General features: G+C 47.3%; 1 long non-coding RNA gene across 1 annotated transcript in view; it reads right to left on the bottom strand.

Moving 5' to 3' along the window:
- The window catches only part of LOC139770393 (uncharacterized), a 166,919-nt gene extending 163,785 nt beyond the window's left edge, over positions 1 to 3,134 (bottom strand). Inside the window, exon 1 of the long non-coding RNA XR_011717732.1 lies at positions 3,110 to 3,134. This is a non-coding gene — a long non-coding RNA (uncharacterized lncRNA). The remainder of the gene's footprint in view (positions 1 to 3,109) is intronic.
- Between the last annotated feature and the right edge of the window lie 12,228 nt (positions 3,135 to 15,362).

The following is a 15,362-nucleotide window of genomic DNA, read 5'->3' as shown; positions in this document are numbered from 1 at the left end:
GCCACGGGCGAGCTTCCATGCCGAACCGTGAATATCGGTCCCTCGTATCTCGCCGCTTGGCCGTCCCGCCGATAAGGATCGCGCCACACGGCAATTTCGGCGTCCCGCACATGTCGTGCCGATCTGACGGTCGAACCGGCGGAATTACGACGCGCAAACAAGCGAATCCGGGGAACGCCGAGCGGAACGGAGAGGGAAAACGGGGGAAATCCTTGTCCCTATCGCCACGATCGATCGTAAAGGTGCTGCTTATCGGCGACTAATCACGCGGACGGCGATCGTGCGAGAGCGAGAGCCAAGCACACGCTCGAGTGCTGTCATAATAAAGACGCTAGAATGGTAGCAAATTCTTGAAAGCAAAGCGTAGTATGTTTTTATGACGCGTACATTTCTACGAAAAAATTCCCTTTTTCGTTTATTTAACTTTTTCCTAGTTGCTGGACTATAATATACGACTGTAAGAAAGAGTCGCTCTCGAAATTAGTCGGCTGTCGGTCTTTATCGCGCGATCGAAAATCATGATTCTGTGTTCGCACCTCGATCGCAACCGGGATGACGGTAATAAAATCTTATGTCGCCGATCGCTTAATAGCCAATCATGCGTCACACCGATCTTATCGCGATGACGCGCACTTGAGGGCCCGAGATGCCGACGATCGGATCTTCGCTTCGCGAGGACGAGATAGCCATCGCGGGTACCTGAAAAATATCTAGATAAAGTAACATCGCGGCCGGTATGCAAATGGCATTTTGCAAAATTACCGAGATTGTTTCGCGAGAGTGTCATCCTCGATGCGCGATCGGATACGGGATGCCACTGGATTAATGAGCCGAAACTCGCAGGCGTACTAATTGAGCAATTTGAATTTATCTTCTCCTTAGCGAGAATTAAATTATCCCCTTCAACCTTCTTTCTTTTTTTAAACTCGTTAAATCGCAACGCATCGAGTGAACCTCGATGAACGAGTTTACGCGTCACGCATACATTTTAGCGGTCGCCAGGATTGACGTTCGTCGGACGTCTTCTCCTAGTCGTCGGATAGTTCGACGTTCCGCAGAGAACCGGACGTCTTGATCTCGACGTGACGCGGCGAGAACGGTGCGGTCGGGGGTTTTAAACGAAATCTCGATGGGATCGATTCTCAGACAGGACGACCGCAAGACCCCACTTTTCCCCGACGCGACCTTCCTCCGATCAGCGTCAGTTGGAGTGACATTGCACGCGATGCGACCGTGAGCCCGCCATCTGGTGCACCGAATTGTTTGTCGCCGTGCGCGACAAGTTCTCCGTCCTGTCTCTCCGCGTTCCTGTGGATGCGTTCGCTCTCCGCGACGCGCGATTTCCGAGGGGGTTGAGAGAGAGGAGGTTTCTTTGCGGTGTCGCCGCGCGGTGACACGCAACGCCCGAACGCCTTTCAGAGGGCGAGGATCCTTTGTTGCCGGCGTGCCTGAAGACGCGCGCGGTGGATTCTTTCTCTTTCGTGTCGCCCGCGACAAAGATTTTTGTATCTCGAGAAGGCGACAGATTGGTCACGAAGCGCCATTCAGTGGTTCTACATGCTGGAATATCGATGGATGCGCCGAATTAATCGTCGATTCCTTCGGAGAATGTGAATGCGAAAGTCATCGCGTGGATAGCATCGTAACTGCATTCTTGGACGTTCTTAAAGATTACGGTCATCCTTTGATGCTATTTTATTGGTGTATCTTTGAGAAAGCGTCGCAATTGTCAAAATGCATTTATACTTATTTCATATCTCCCCCTTATCGTAACTGATAACATGCGTAAATTGAGTGGAGAGTGTTCAGAAAGTGTCACAATTGTAAATTTATTTTTACTTATTTAATATCTTCCCCTTATCGCGTAACTGATAAAGTGCGTATGTGAATTGAGCGGAGTGTTTACTTCAGTGTGAAAATTACTTAAATTGGCATTCTTTTTTCCTCTTTTAACTGTGACGATCTTCCGATGCACTAATATGCATTTTTTCTCACAGTTCTCTCTGACATCCATCATATCGCGCAGCTATCGTCCATCGATTATAGATATCCAGCGGATTGCATGCACGCATGCACGCATGCACATACGCACACGCACGCCCAGCAGGATAGAATGACGAAAAAACTGCATGACGAGTCGCGAGCGTAAAAAGCGGAAGACGTCCGCGGTTACGGCCCCACTGACTAGCATTAATTACGTCATTCTCGGCGTTAACGGTTCGGACGGCCGCGTAATGACGACACGCGGCGTATGCGTGTGTATACGTGCGAGTGCGAGTGCGTTAACGATCCCGCAATAACGATAAAGGCGCTGGAGCGCGCGCGCGGATTACTGTTACCATTAATGACCATTAGGCCTTAAGAGCGGGAAACGAGTCGCGCGCGCGGAACCAAGTTGCGTCACCATTCTCGCGACGATGTTAAAAAATCACGGGCCGGCTCTTAGAAAACAATTTCACGTAGTCCACGGTGCCATCTTGGGCATGACGCAAATGTCGGGTTAATTTTTATGCATCGCGCCGCGCCGCGCCGCGCCGCGCCGGTGCCAGGCGTGCTACCGTAATCCTTTATTACGGCTCTGCTTTACGACGTTGTTACGTTCCATTACTTTCGACTTCAATTCTTGGCGACGTCCGCCACACTCGCGATGTTTCGTAATTGCGGATTTACGCTGAAAAGAAATGGCCTGGCTACCCGATCGAGAGAGAAGATCGTTTTTCTCAATTTTAAAAAAGATTTATTATTTTCTACAAAGATAGCTTTTATTTTGAAAAAAATAATACTTTCAGAATTTTATTCAGTCGATAATATTCGTATGGATTTTTTAGCTTTGCGAGAGAGGATTCGATTCTCTTTTCGAGAGAGAGAACGATGAGGTACAAGACGATCGTGATGGCACGTCGGTACTTCCGCGTATCAAATCGATGTCTCGTGCGCAACCCTCACGCAAGATGATAGTATTCCTGCGTATACAAGGAGGAAGCACACTCCGACACGCGATGGGGAGATTAACGCGATACTTCGAGGAGTGGTAACTCCGCTTGCGACAGCGGGAGTCTTCGTGAGTGTTAGACACGTGCATAGCGGAGGAAGGATTAAATTCGCTTACGTGCAGATCGAACGTCGCGCTTCCTCCTCTTCCTTTTCAATTCGCGCGATAAGCTAGACGACGTTGACAGACGTCGTGCAGGAAAGACTAGTCGGTGAGAAGCGAGGATAATATAAATAACTCATGCCAATTAGAATAATCAGTAAAAAAAAAAGAGAAACGAGAATTCTGATCGGCCGGTTGTATTAGCGTTGTAATGAGAACTAAGCTTTGCGCAATAAATGCAAACGCACATCTATCTCTTTCGCCTTCCCGAGAATTCCTGGCTTCTCTTACGTCCACCAATAAACAAGTCAAGTAACAACGTAATCAATCGCCTCTGAGCAATGCGGGAAAGGCGCCTAACGCAGGAGGAAAGAAACACGCCGCGGGGACCGTGGAGGTGCGTGTGCGTGGCGCAGTTTTGCAAAGCCGCAATCACGCGCGGCGCGAAGCCGTGACGATGTCGAACGCGAGTAGCCTCGTATGAAGAAGGAAAATGAAATCCCACCTGGGGAGATTTCTCGCGGTGAGACGACGGACCACGTCGATCGTGTGACGCGACCGTTCCGTTTCCGTTCGGACTCGTAAAAGTGACCGAGAATGGCTGGACCCGCGCACGCTCTTGGACAGTCTCTCACGCTCTCGCGCTCTCTGCCTACCGTCGAACGTCGTTCGAAGTTAGAAAAGTGCCGGTGTAAAAGTCGAGGGAACCGCGCGGGCTAAGTTACGCGCGCGCGCACACATACGCGCGCGCAAAACTACGGCCGAACAGCTGCCGCGGCTACAACGCGCGGGTTCAACGTCGGGATATCACGCGAGAGAGCGGGGCAGACGCGCGGCGCGGCGGAGGAAGATGACGGAGGGTACGCGGGAAGAACGGGCGAGGCCGGACCCGCCGGACCAAGGGGTGGCAGTCGGGCAGCGGGGGAGGCGGCTGAGGAAGAAGACAACCCGGTCTCCGAAGACAACGACCCGCCACTCAGGCCGTCGTAAAAAGGACGGGAATGTCACTGAATGACGGGGGCCGCGGGACCGGCACGGTAAGTAATTCTTCGGCAATTACATAATTACTCGTGGTTAGCCGTTGCGCGTTAGCCCGCTGCACAGTCTGGCGCTCTCTCGCGCACGGTGGTAGAGAGGAGTCGTTACGATATTTACTACTATATAATGGCTGCCCCTGCCGACGAAGAAACGGACCGCTGGCTGCGGTGAGCGAGCGAGCGAGTGAACGAGAGCGACGGCCTGAGGTTTTAAGGACCAACGCGTCCTCGGCGAGACGCGCCGAGCGGTCCGTACCTCGCCTTCGAAGGACAGGTGAAGTACAGTCATCCGCGGGAAATCGGCGTTTAGAGATCGTTCGGTTTTCTACTTCGAGAGAAGCGAGAGAAGCACGACGCGTTGAAACGCAACAATGAAACGCCGCTAATATCGGGAGTAGAAAGTCGGGAGGACGGAGACTCCGGATCAACACAATTCTCGATTTGTCGTGTCGCGTTTCTCGAAGTCGCTCGGAGAGACGACTAACGTTTCGGGACCATTAAGTCCTCCGGTCGCGGCCTGATGTATTGGATAGCGGTATCGACAAATCAGAAACCTGACGTAACGTGATCGGGAACTGACGCTGATGATCATCGAGGAGGCACCGTATAATGGCGAATACGACATTGGTATCAATCATATCAAGTTTGTATTAAGAACACTAACTCTTAAAGTGCGTAAATTTTTTTGTCACTGTTCAAAACAAAAACCAGAGATTTGATCCGCTTTACAAATTAAGTTGCGACTTCAAGAATTCCGAAATCAGAATAAATCAAATCATATTAAAGAAATCAAAACCAACGATTTTGGAGATCGTCACAAAAGCTTTGCTTCGCTGAACATGCAAACTGCCTTGAAATTTGACAAGAAAAGGACGATATCACACATCTTTCTGCGACGAAAAACTAAATGCAGCCAGAAATCCGTAGCTTTGCAGGTATAAGCACAGAAAACGTGGCTTATCATCATGCACATTTCGGCTATGCCGCCGCGTACCCGAAATTAGCGGTGATCGATGAACGTCGAATGGGAGCGGCGGGAAAAAGCGAGTGCGTCCCGAAACGCACGAAGCGTGTTAACGCTTGCTTTTGCCGATCGAGAGTCGCGTGAGTGATTTGGCCGGGTTCAGGGCGGGTACCACGCTCATTCCGGCTCGAAACCGACGATCGCGCTCTTATTTTTCGGGCCGCGCCGTGGTGGAACATGCGAAAATAGTGATTAGGAATTTGCATCGTTGCGCCCGTCATTCCCACCGACTGTCGGGACTTACGTGCCGCCCGAGGGATAATTTTTCGAAAAGAGAACACGAGGAAGCGGGTTAACCGATAAAGTGTATGCAAACATCCTGCCGTCTCCCGAAAGCAAGGCTATACCGTGGCGTGGCGACGATCTCTATTCAAACTGATCCAATATAATTTTCCAGAAAATTTTACAATTTATCCGTATCATTTTATGTCTTTAGCTAATTTTGATTTTAATAAAAATGTTGAAAAATTAAGAGTTCTGCAGTTAACGAGGATTGGAAATAAAGGAATTTTTTCAACTGAATTTCAGGTACAGATAGATAACAAAAGTTCATAAATTTGATTAAATATGACGGGTAAAATTTGTAAATGCAGTAGTTCATTCTTCTCTCGGACTCTCTTTTCTCCCCGAGGAATTCCTATCGATGTCGCATCGATAAAAGCATCAGTTTTACTGTTCGGACGAATGATACCACGAAACACGAGCGTCTGCTCCGAGAATATATCGGGCCACGGGAATCCTCTAACGATGACTTTTGTACGCGGACAGCAGGCGAATACCGAAAACCGCGGTGCAAAAAGCAAGCGGGCGAAGCACGCGTGACCTGTATTTAAGGTGATTTCGTCGGGGGCCCAGAGACCAGGGCTCCCGCCCGACGCTGCCCCTCTCCTCGTGTGATTCTTATTTGCAAACCGCCCTCTCCTTGCCCATCCGCGAACGTGCACGCGAACGTGAGAACCTCGCGGTCCTCGCTTTCGTTGAACCACGTGTGAAACGCGTGCAACGGACCGCCCTAATTTGATAGTCGAGGACTAGCTGACTACGTAAAATACCGATTTCCGGCCTGGACCGTCCTAGTTTCTCGCGCGCTTTCTACTTTGCTGCCGCAACGTACGTCTCTCCGCTTATCTTCTTCCATTTTTCGTCGATTTAGGTAATTTGAACTATCTGGGGATGCATATCTCGGTTTAAGCGCTTCAGAGAGAATCGCTATTCAGAAAAATATCTTGTATCGCGTGTCAATTGAAAGAGAAAAACATATTTCTTTTTATTAATCTTCTTCTTTTATATTCTTTTTGAAGCAACAGAGTAAATTCATTTACATCAATCACAACATATTTTTTTTATCTTATTTCTACTAGAAATTTTCTTGGCACCACCGTCATGAAATGTGTTAAGAATGACGTTACTGATGACCGGCATTAAGCTTTCCGTTTATGCCTTGTCAGTCACCAGTGGTCGTCATGGAGTCAAATAAATAGCACATATCACATTTTTGTGCAACTCAATACTATAAGTTCAATACTGTATGTTAAGTATTTTATTGTCCTTTTTAATATAAAATTATCTAACCGGCGTGAACGGAAAGTCTAACAATAAGCAAAAATACGCTTGGCAGTGAATGTGTTATTAAATATTATTTTGAAAAGTTGTTTGTTAACAAGACTTACGATATTTTAAAAAAGAATTCGCAATTTGTAATATTCTATTTTCATAGTGCAGTATTTTCGGGAGGAAGAGATGGTTAGCCCAAGGATCCTTTCTAGATCCACTTGAACGATGAGCGAGGCGATGAGGATCTTGCCGAGGACTTCCTTCGCTTACGGCCGCATCCTCTTTCTCCCTCCCCCCCTTTCTTTCAATATTTATTACGACCGCGCCTGGGTCCGTTCGCACCCTTATCGGGGGCCCTCCCCCGGCCCTCTCCGCAACGCGCGCGTCAAGAGTCGAGGGCCGCGAGCGGCCCGGCAGTGGTTCCGAGAGTCGATTCCAATTCGATATCACCGACGCAGCACGAAGGAGAGAGAACATTGCTGCGCCGCGTTTTGTACGCTGCCCGCCTATCAGTCATCGGTAATAAATTTAGAAACAAATTGCCGGTCACCCCGGCGACCCATCGCGGAAAGGTGCAACGGACGTACCCGCGATGAAGGGGGTTGATGGCACCGTGGAGGCGCCGCCGTGGCGAGGAGCGGGGGGAATAGTGCAGCGAACGGGCCGCAAAGCAAACAACAATAATAATTATTTGATACGAGTCGACGGAGGAGAGGGAAGACGGGGAGGCAGACTTACGCGAGTTCGTAATATCTGTAATGGGCTGTTCTACTCGAGTGACCTGTCGGCCGCGACTGAATTAATGGCGGCCGAGATTTCGCGTGGAAACGAGACGATTGGTATGGAGCGCGATGAGGCGCGGGGAAAGGGAGGAATGAGAGGTGAAGGCTGCCGCGTATGGAAGAAAGGGGGTCTTGCAGCGGGGCCCAGAGGGTGGAAGATCGTCCGTCTCTCTCCCTCAACTCTCTCTTCCTCTCGAGGCAGCCGGCAGTCTCGAGTCGTGACGCACGAGCACGCTCCTATACGTGTATCGGGTGGACTCGCATAATCATATTTCCACGTAACGAACTGCAGGCGTATATTGCAGCCTCATTACCCTTTTCTGCTGCTCACATAGGAAAATTAGGAAATTAGGAGAAAAGTAGGAGATTTGAATAATATTGTTTAACAAATCTGCAACTGCAAAATTGTATGTCTCGATTAGAAGTACCTACCGTGATTTGTAAAATCTCATGGCGTGCTTTTCTGGTTCTAGAAAGCTTTATCGCTGGCATTTGTTCGAACTGTTTTAACTCTCTTGTGTGAACGCTCGACAGCTAGTATAATTGAAGGTTTCTTTAAAGCAAGAGGGATGTAAGTCAAAAAGTCCATTTTGAGAAAAATGACCATTTGCCCATCAAACCTATAAGTTTACCTACTTATCTTCTTTTTGCAACAAAAAGAGGGGATGTAAGTCGATTTACATCCCTCTTGCGTGGAAGCTCTCAATTATAGAAAAATCGCGGTTTTGACTAAATGTACCGACTATCACAGCATCATTATTATCCGATTTGGAAGGTGGATGTCCACCGCGTCTCTCTTGAGAAGGATCATCGTGGACGCGTACACTCGCATGACCCTGGCTGGAAATCTCGCGCTAATTGAATGGGGGAAGTCGTTTCGGGGCAAACCGCGGAGCGCGTTGCTCCGGCCCGATCGTTTCGGGCGCATTTATGGCGGTCGCTTGATGCGCTCCTAATTGCCTGGAAAAAAAATGTGCCCGGGCACCGTCTGCACGACGGTGCTTTGAGAATGGAAATTTCGACTTCGGACAAATCGACAGAGCTGAGCATAATTGTGCCCGCTATTATGCACGGGCTATCTCTCATTCCCCACGTGCGCGCGTTCCTAACAAAATCTCGATTTAATTATACGCATTATATACGGTGTCCCAGACCTATACCGAGTGACCTTTCATACATCGTGGGTTTTCAAGCCGATCTGGGATTGATCAGCAACTGACACCGGTTCTTTTCGGGCACCTCGAAGTCTTTTAATCGGGCGAAGTCGCGGCATATTTTCGTGTACAAGTTGCAGGGTTGATAAATCGGTCGGATCAGTTCTCATTCCGAATGGCAATTACGCGCGCTAACGAGCACCCGGGAACGAATCGGCGACTATTAAGCCTCGACGTCGGGCTAGCTTACGCGACCACATGCGACGCGATTATTACGTCGTCGACTCGCTGCTCGCACGGTCTCTCGCACGGCTAATACGCTAATTACTAACAGCACGCGCGTACGATCCCGTCCAGCTCGTCGTCAGCCCTCTCTTACCCGAGGACGTCCCGCGCGGTGGACGTCCTCGTTCGTCATAATAGCGCGCATCAGTCAAAAACAGTGGAATTATTTGTGGGGCCAGAATCACCATCGGCGAAAAAGGATCATTAGTGTCCATGCAGAAGGAGATGAGGAGGACAGATGGAGGATTCTCTAAAGGCGAAAGAGAGAGGATGAAGGCGGGAGAATCAGGCTTCTTGCACAGGAATATTTCCATGCGACTCGACGTACACGCGACATACACGTGATACACGGCGTGCGACCAAAGTTGCGTTGCGGCAACTCGGGCCAGGGATCGACCGCTCTCGCGGTATCGGCATGCAACTCATTATGCACATCGGCCGGGCAGTGCACATGTGATTTTTGCGAGGTGCGCAAGGAGAATCGCGCCGCACGCGTCGCGTGCAACCAATCGCATGCTGTACGCGCGAGATGCATTGTTCTGCGGCTCCGCCGGTCGCCCGGGGACACGCTCTTTCGATCGTAAATATCGCGCGCGGACATTCTTGCGACGACGTACAAAGACTCTCTTTACTTGCCCATTTCTCACCACTCGCGCCAGTGTATTGTCAAAGAAAATTCTTCGTTATTGTATACGGGACTTACTTTGGCTCACCGCGGGCTAGTGTCATTTGCAAAACATGCGTAACAATTTTAGGTTTTTTGTTATTCAAATATATTACAAGCCAAAAATGGCAAACTCTCTTTTAATTTAATTTAATTTCTATCTCTTTATCTTCTTCTCTTTATTTTTTGCTAATTTCTTAATTATTACACTGTTAAATATTAAAGGATGAAATTTAAATCAACACTTTGAGTTAAATAACACTGTTATTTTTAACTACTACGCGTGTCGAAATTTATTATTTTAACACAAAACATTTATTATTTTCACTCCACATGGTTTTAGTTAAATTAACGACTATTGAGTGGGAGCAGTGACGACCTATAAAAATGACTCAAATTGAGTACAATTTGACACTACGAATTTAACAGGGTAATTATCAAGTAGTTGTATTGAACGACGACCCAAATAAATTTCCAAAAACGTATGCCGCGTGTAAAAGCCTGAATTATTGTTAGACGCGCCAGAGAATTAGATACGCTAAGATTTTCATATCGCCGGCAATGTTACGGATTTTTCCCTCAGCTTTCCCAAGCCCTCGGGAACAATACGTATCACAGAGAGGGCCAGGGGACGGGGCGCTGCGGCGCCTCTCTCTCGTGTTCCCGTCTCAAAAAGCCGGCGTAAAATTCGGCGATGAGCGTGACGGCCGCGAAACATCTGGCGGGACGTTTTCCGAAACAGGTAACACCAGGCATGGGGAGTTTCAGGACATAATGATACAGTGGGCTTGGTGGTAAAGGGCGAGATCCTCCCGCTGCTAATTAAAATCTGCCCGCGGAATACATTACCGGTCCCTGGGCCCCTCCGCACACACGTGTAAAATATATACGTATATATATCTGGCCGGGGACCCAAAGTGGAAAACAACGCCCACCGCGCCCAGCCGATTTGACACTTCATTATTCGCCGACCACGTGGGACCCTGTCATTAAAACGAGATTAGTCTCGTAATCGTAAAGTCCGCCCGGCGAGGGCCTCGCGCGTCTCTCGTGGCCCCCTTCTGCCACCCGTTCTCCTCAGGTTCGAGACCTGAGTTACAAAGTAGAATAAAGATGGTAATAAGCACCGGTCGTAATTCAAGACCCGAGCGCGGCCGGCGCCGAGCGGGCCGAAAGCTCGCCCCTCCCAGGAAAAGAACTCCCTCGCCCCGGAGAGATTGTCCACGAAAGTTATCGCGCGGGAGAGACTTCCAAACTTTGAAAATTGAAATCTTAGAGCGACACGAAACCCTCCCTGCTTGTCTCGAGGAGTCAACCCCTAATCTTATTTGTCGAGAGAAACACCCTTGGATTCCATCACCACTCACTGATTTGAACCAAACTTTCTCTCTACATAATTTTATTGCAGAAAAAAGAAATTTAGATAGCTAGTTCACCGGTCATAGAGGCTTCTTGTACTTTTTTTTATCCTTGACAGTTAATTTCCTTCTGGATTTATGTTTGTAATGCGTCTTGGATCTTCGGTTCGGATTGGGGTTTCGGATGACGAAGGAAACGCGTGCTGTTGCTCGAAAATTGTTCGGTCGCGTTTCGTCTACGGTTGGTTAACCGTCGGGTACGACGATGGAACGTCGTGAATATTCAGCCCAATCCGCCGAAAACGGACGAGGGGTGGCGTTAACGCGTCCCAACCGATTCGCCGGCGTTCCGCGCACGTCGACTCGGTGCATACGCAAATACGCCGCACGGAACGGCAGAAACGTCCAGCTTACGGAGGATTAACGTCACGCCTTGGCAGAGTCCACCCGTGGGACCGACGGGAACGAAAGTACTCCACCGTCTTACATATGCGTGCGCTCTCCTGAAAACGACGCGCTGAAAATGTACGTGGAATGATGTAGGATAAATGCACCGCTTTCTGCGTTTGAACGATCATTTAAATATACAATACCCTGTTTATATAAATCTCAATATGATAAACAAATCCTTGAAGAGAATAGACATGTATGCATAGGGATTAAAATTATGTTAAGTATACCGTCCGTATAATCGTATCCGGATAATTTGCCGTTTGTCCCTCAAGATTTAGATAAACGCTGATTCTCGACAAAAATCGAACGTTCGCGGAATCGACGCGCAATCTCGTAACGCGTTGATCTCGCCGAAGTGGAATTCCGAGACGAGCGAGAGGAAATTCCACATCCCCGTTGCGGCCGCGCGCGCGCGCGCGCGCTTCCAGGCGCCTTTTTTATTTTGCGAAAATGAGAGTTTACTGCCTTCCGCGGGGTGAGAGAGAGGAAACGCTCCTTTGTCTCTTTATGGTCGGAAAGTGGCTCGTGGATCGGCCACGGCAGAAGAGCTCGAGAGACCCGAGACGGCATCGCCGCGCCGCCGCCACCGTCACCGCCATCGCCGCGGCCGTCTTCTTCTTGGACGCCACGAAGAAGTACGGTCGGATAATAACGAGTTTCGCTGTCGTCCCTTTCGCCCTTGCGCGAGTAGCGCGAGTCGTAAAGTCAGCCGATGTTAACTCCCCCCGCCGCCGCCCGTGTCCGCCCGACCGTTTTTCTTCCACGGCAATGTGGACGATCGTGTCAAATTTTTATTGCGCCAACGAGCCTGTCTCGTAGCGCGGCTCTCTCGCAATCGTCTCGCCTTATACGGCATTGGAACGAGAAAAGAGAAAGACGGACTTTACCTCGGGTCGATCGCGTCGACGCAGCATCCCTTCGCTGGACATCGACAGATTGCGAAGGATAACGATGAGGATTGTACAAATGTGATAATAAGCTCGATAAAATATAGCGGTACAGGTGCGAGTACCGGAGGGCAGACAGATAAACAAGTTGTTGTTGGATTCTCTGACAAGCTGGATGAAAATTATTAGCGGGGAGATAAGTAAACGTATGAAATTAATTCACAGGCAACAATATCATTGATTATAATTTGATAGCTCTCACTTTAAGAATTTCGATAATAATTGGACATCCTGTAAATAATTTCGATAGTCGTATAAAAATACTCTGAACTATTCTGCGTTCTGCACACTCGATTTAACTGCCGCAATTCGATTCAACCTCAATGGAGGCCATTAGCTGAAATGAAGATTCATATGTTAGACTCATATATGTTAAATTCTTGATAAAGAAATGCTCAGATCGCAGTAAACATGATCACTTCCACGTTCCGTTTTTGTCTTCATAAATCCGTTAACGGTAAGATAATTATGAGCATTAACAAAAATGTTGAAAAGAGAGCCTATAATCTCAAACTCAAATTTAGACAGATCGAAATTTAAACAGCAGCGTAGAGTATTATGGTCGTTCAAGAAGTAATTTATATATATTTGCAGGCGCACGAAACATCTTCCGAAATTACAGCAGCGACGGCGCTAGCATTTTCAATGGGTTCAAAAGAGAGAGGCTGCGGTACCGAGAAGAGGCAGGTATCGTCCTGTATCGTGCACATTTTGTGTCCACTGTAAAAAGATCCAATCGTGCAATATCCATCAGTAGCATACAACTATTTCCGGTCTGTTTATCTAAATTAATCAAAATCGCTGATACAGTATTTCCATCCCGTGCACATTTTTTTTTCTTCGACCGAATAAACTTTATTCGCGTATTTCTGTTCACTGCACTTGAAAATTCGTCCAATCCGTTCTACGACACCATTGACTGCACCGCTCTATATGTCGGCAAGGTTATTACGGGTCGAGGAATTCCTGCGGGAAATCTGCTCGCGACGACTCAGAGCTGCACAGTATAATCCCGGAAGAGCGCAAAGTTCTCGGCTTGGATAAAGCAGAAGATCCGTTCGACCGTTGTCTTTAATAATAATTGCTTCAGATAAATATCAACTCTTACTTTTATGGCGAACATCTAATTATTTGTATTTACGATTTAAATAATAAGAAAAAGAAAGAAAAGCAGATTAATAAAGATGAGCTAATATCGACAAGTTAAAAATAAGCGAAATAAATTATTTATTCGGTAAGCCTGAGAGTTCGGTAGGCATGACTATGATGAAATTATACTGTTAAATTTGTCGTGTCAAATTATACTCATTTGAGTCGTTTTCAACCATTCCTATAAGTCGCCACTGCTTCTACTCAATATGTCATTAATTTAAATAAAACCAGTGGAATTAAAATAATACTGTTTTGTGTTAAAATAATAAATTTCGACATACATCGTAGTTAAAAATAACAAAATGGTATTTAACTTCAAGGTATTGCTTAAAATTTCATCCTTTAATATTTAACAGTGTATTTGTTCTATGTAAAAAATGTTATCCGAAAGACTATATTTACTCTAAATAACAAAAATTCGATTGGCAGAGCAGAAATATCCAAGGTGAACAGGTTGCACGGTTCAACCCCCTGCATGATCCTGTATTGTCACAATCGTTTCATGTTACGTCGTGTAATATTCAACGCGATGTCTATTACACCGCTGGACTACCTGACGTTTCGCGTGATGCGTCGATATTTTCTTTCCCCCTATTTTTTTTTGCTCTCCGAACGAGAGGCGTACACACCGGGGGCGAGGAGGCAAAGACGCATTACCAGATTGGCTGGCTCGCGTTCACATTCAAGGGGGGGGGGGGGGGGGGAAAGAGGTCCTTTACATTCATGAAGCTTTCATCCGGTTGATTTGACTACGCGCTACGTATTCGCGGGTCTCGATTTGATTTGCATTGATTGGAGTGGCCGGCTCTCCCGATAACGACCGTTCTTCTTCGGCGGCGATGCGGATTCCGGAATCGGCGGCGAATCCGCGGTGTTGCGCGAACGCGCGTGCGAATAAACTTTTGCAATGATTTTAGGAGGATGTATTTCGCTAAATATACTTACTTTAACTGCGAATTTCGCATGAGTAACAATCTCAAATGAAACAAAGATTATGAACTATGTGAAGAGTTTATTCTTAAGCTTGAATTGTCAGGAATTATATTTCTGCATTCTTAAAAAAAAAACAATTAATAACATCACGTGTTATTCAAAATCCAATAATTTTATTTAAATGGAAAATTATGCAACATTTTATAACAAGATATATCGTGTCAATCGTGTGCATGTATTAATTAAATATTAAATGCATATAGGTAATATACTGCATTGGAGTTTGCAACAAACGTGAATCATAAACAATTATAAACGTTCTTGCAATAACGCTAAATTTGTTTTAAACTTTATCATCCTCAGCATCACGGCGTGTTTCTTTTCTTGCCTCGCAATATTTATAAATATTAATTACATATAGATATAATAAAATAGAATAGAAGCAAATGTTAAGTAGTTGAGCAAGCCATGCCGTGATACAATGTAATATTATTCGCGTATATTAAAAGACTTATTTTTTACCGTGAAATCCCGCCGCTCCATCACGACGCGTCCCTCGCCGGGACGTCTTACAACAGGCGTCGCGATAGGTGCACAAGCGGGCATCCCAATTTCGTCTTCTTCCACGACAACGGCAGCATTGTGCCCGCGTCAGCGGCGGAACGATGATTAATCGATCGACTGTCACGGATATCGCTCTTTCTCCCTTCGCGCGCGGCTACTACGGTCGCGGATGGAGAATGAGGCGCGTAATACCGCGGACCGCGCGCGCGAGTGCCTCCATTAATAAAAATCAAATCGCTATTAAGTCGAAAATATTTACAGTGTCGCGAACAACAACGGCTGACTGCCTGCCTCCCCTCTTTGGGAGCTGCGGACTCCGAAAATGTACCGTCGTCGAATCGAGAAATCGCCGCGGTTCAGA

The sequence above is a fragment of the Temnothorax nylanderi genome, unplaced genomic scaffold (assembly GCF_030848795.1).
Source record: "Temnothorax nylanderi isolate EJ_2023f unplaced genomic scaffold, tnyl_v1.0 TNYL_tig0029_pilon, whole genome shotgun sequence".
Classification (NCBI taxonomy): Eukaryota; Metazoa; Arthropoda; class Insecta; order Hymenoptera; family Formicidae; genus Temnothorax; species Temnothorax nylanderi.
Note: the sequence above shows the minus strand (reverse complement) of the source record. Positions and strands in the feature narration are given on the sequence as shown.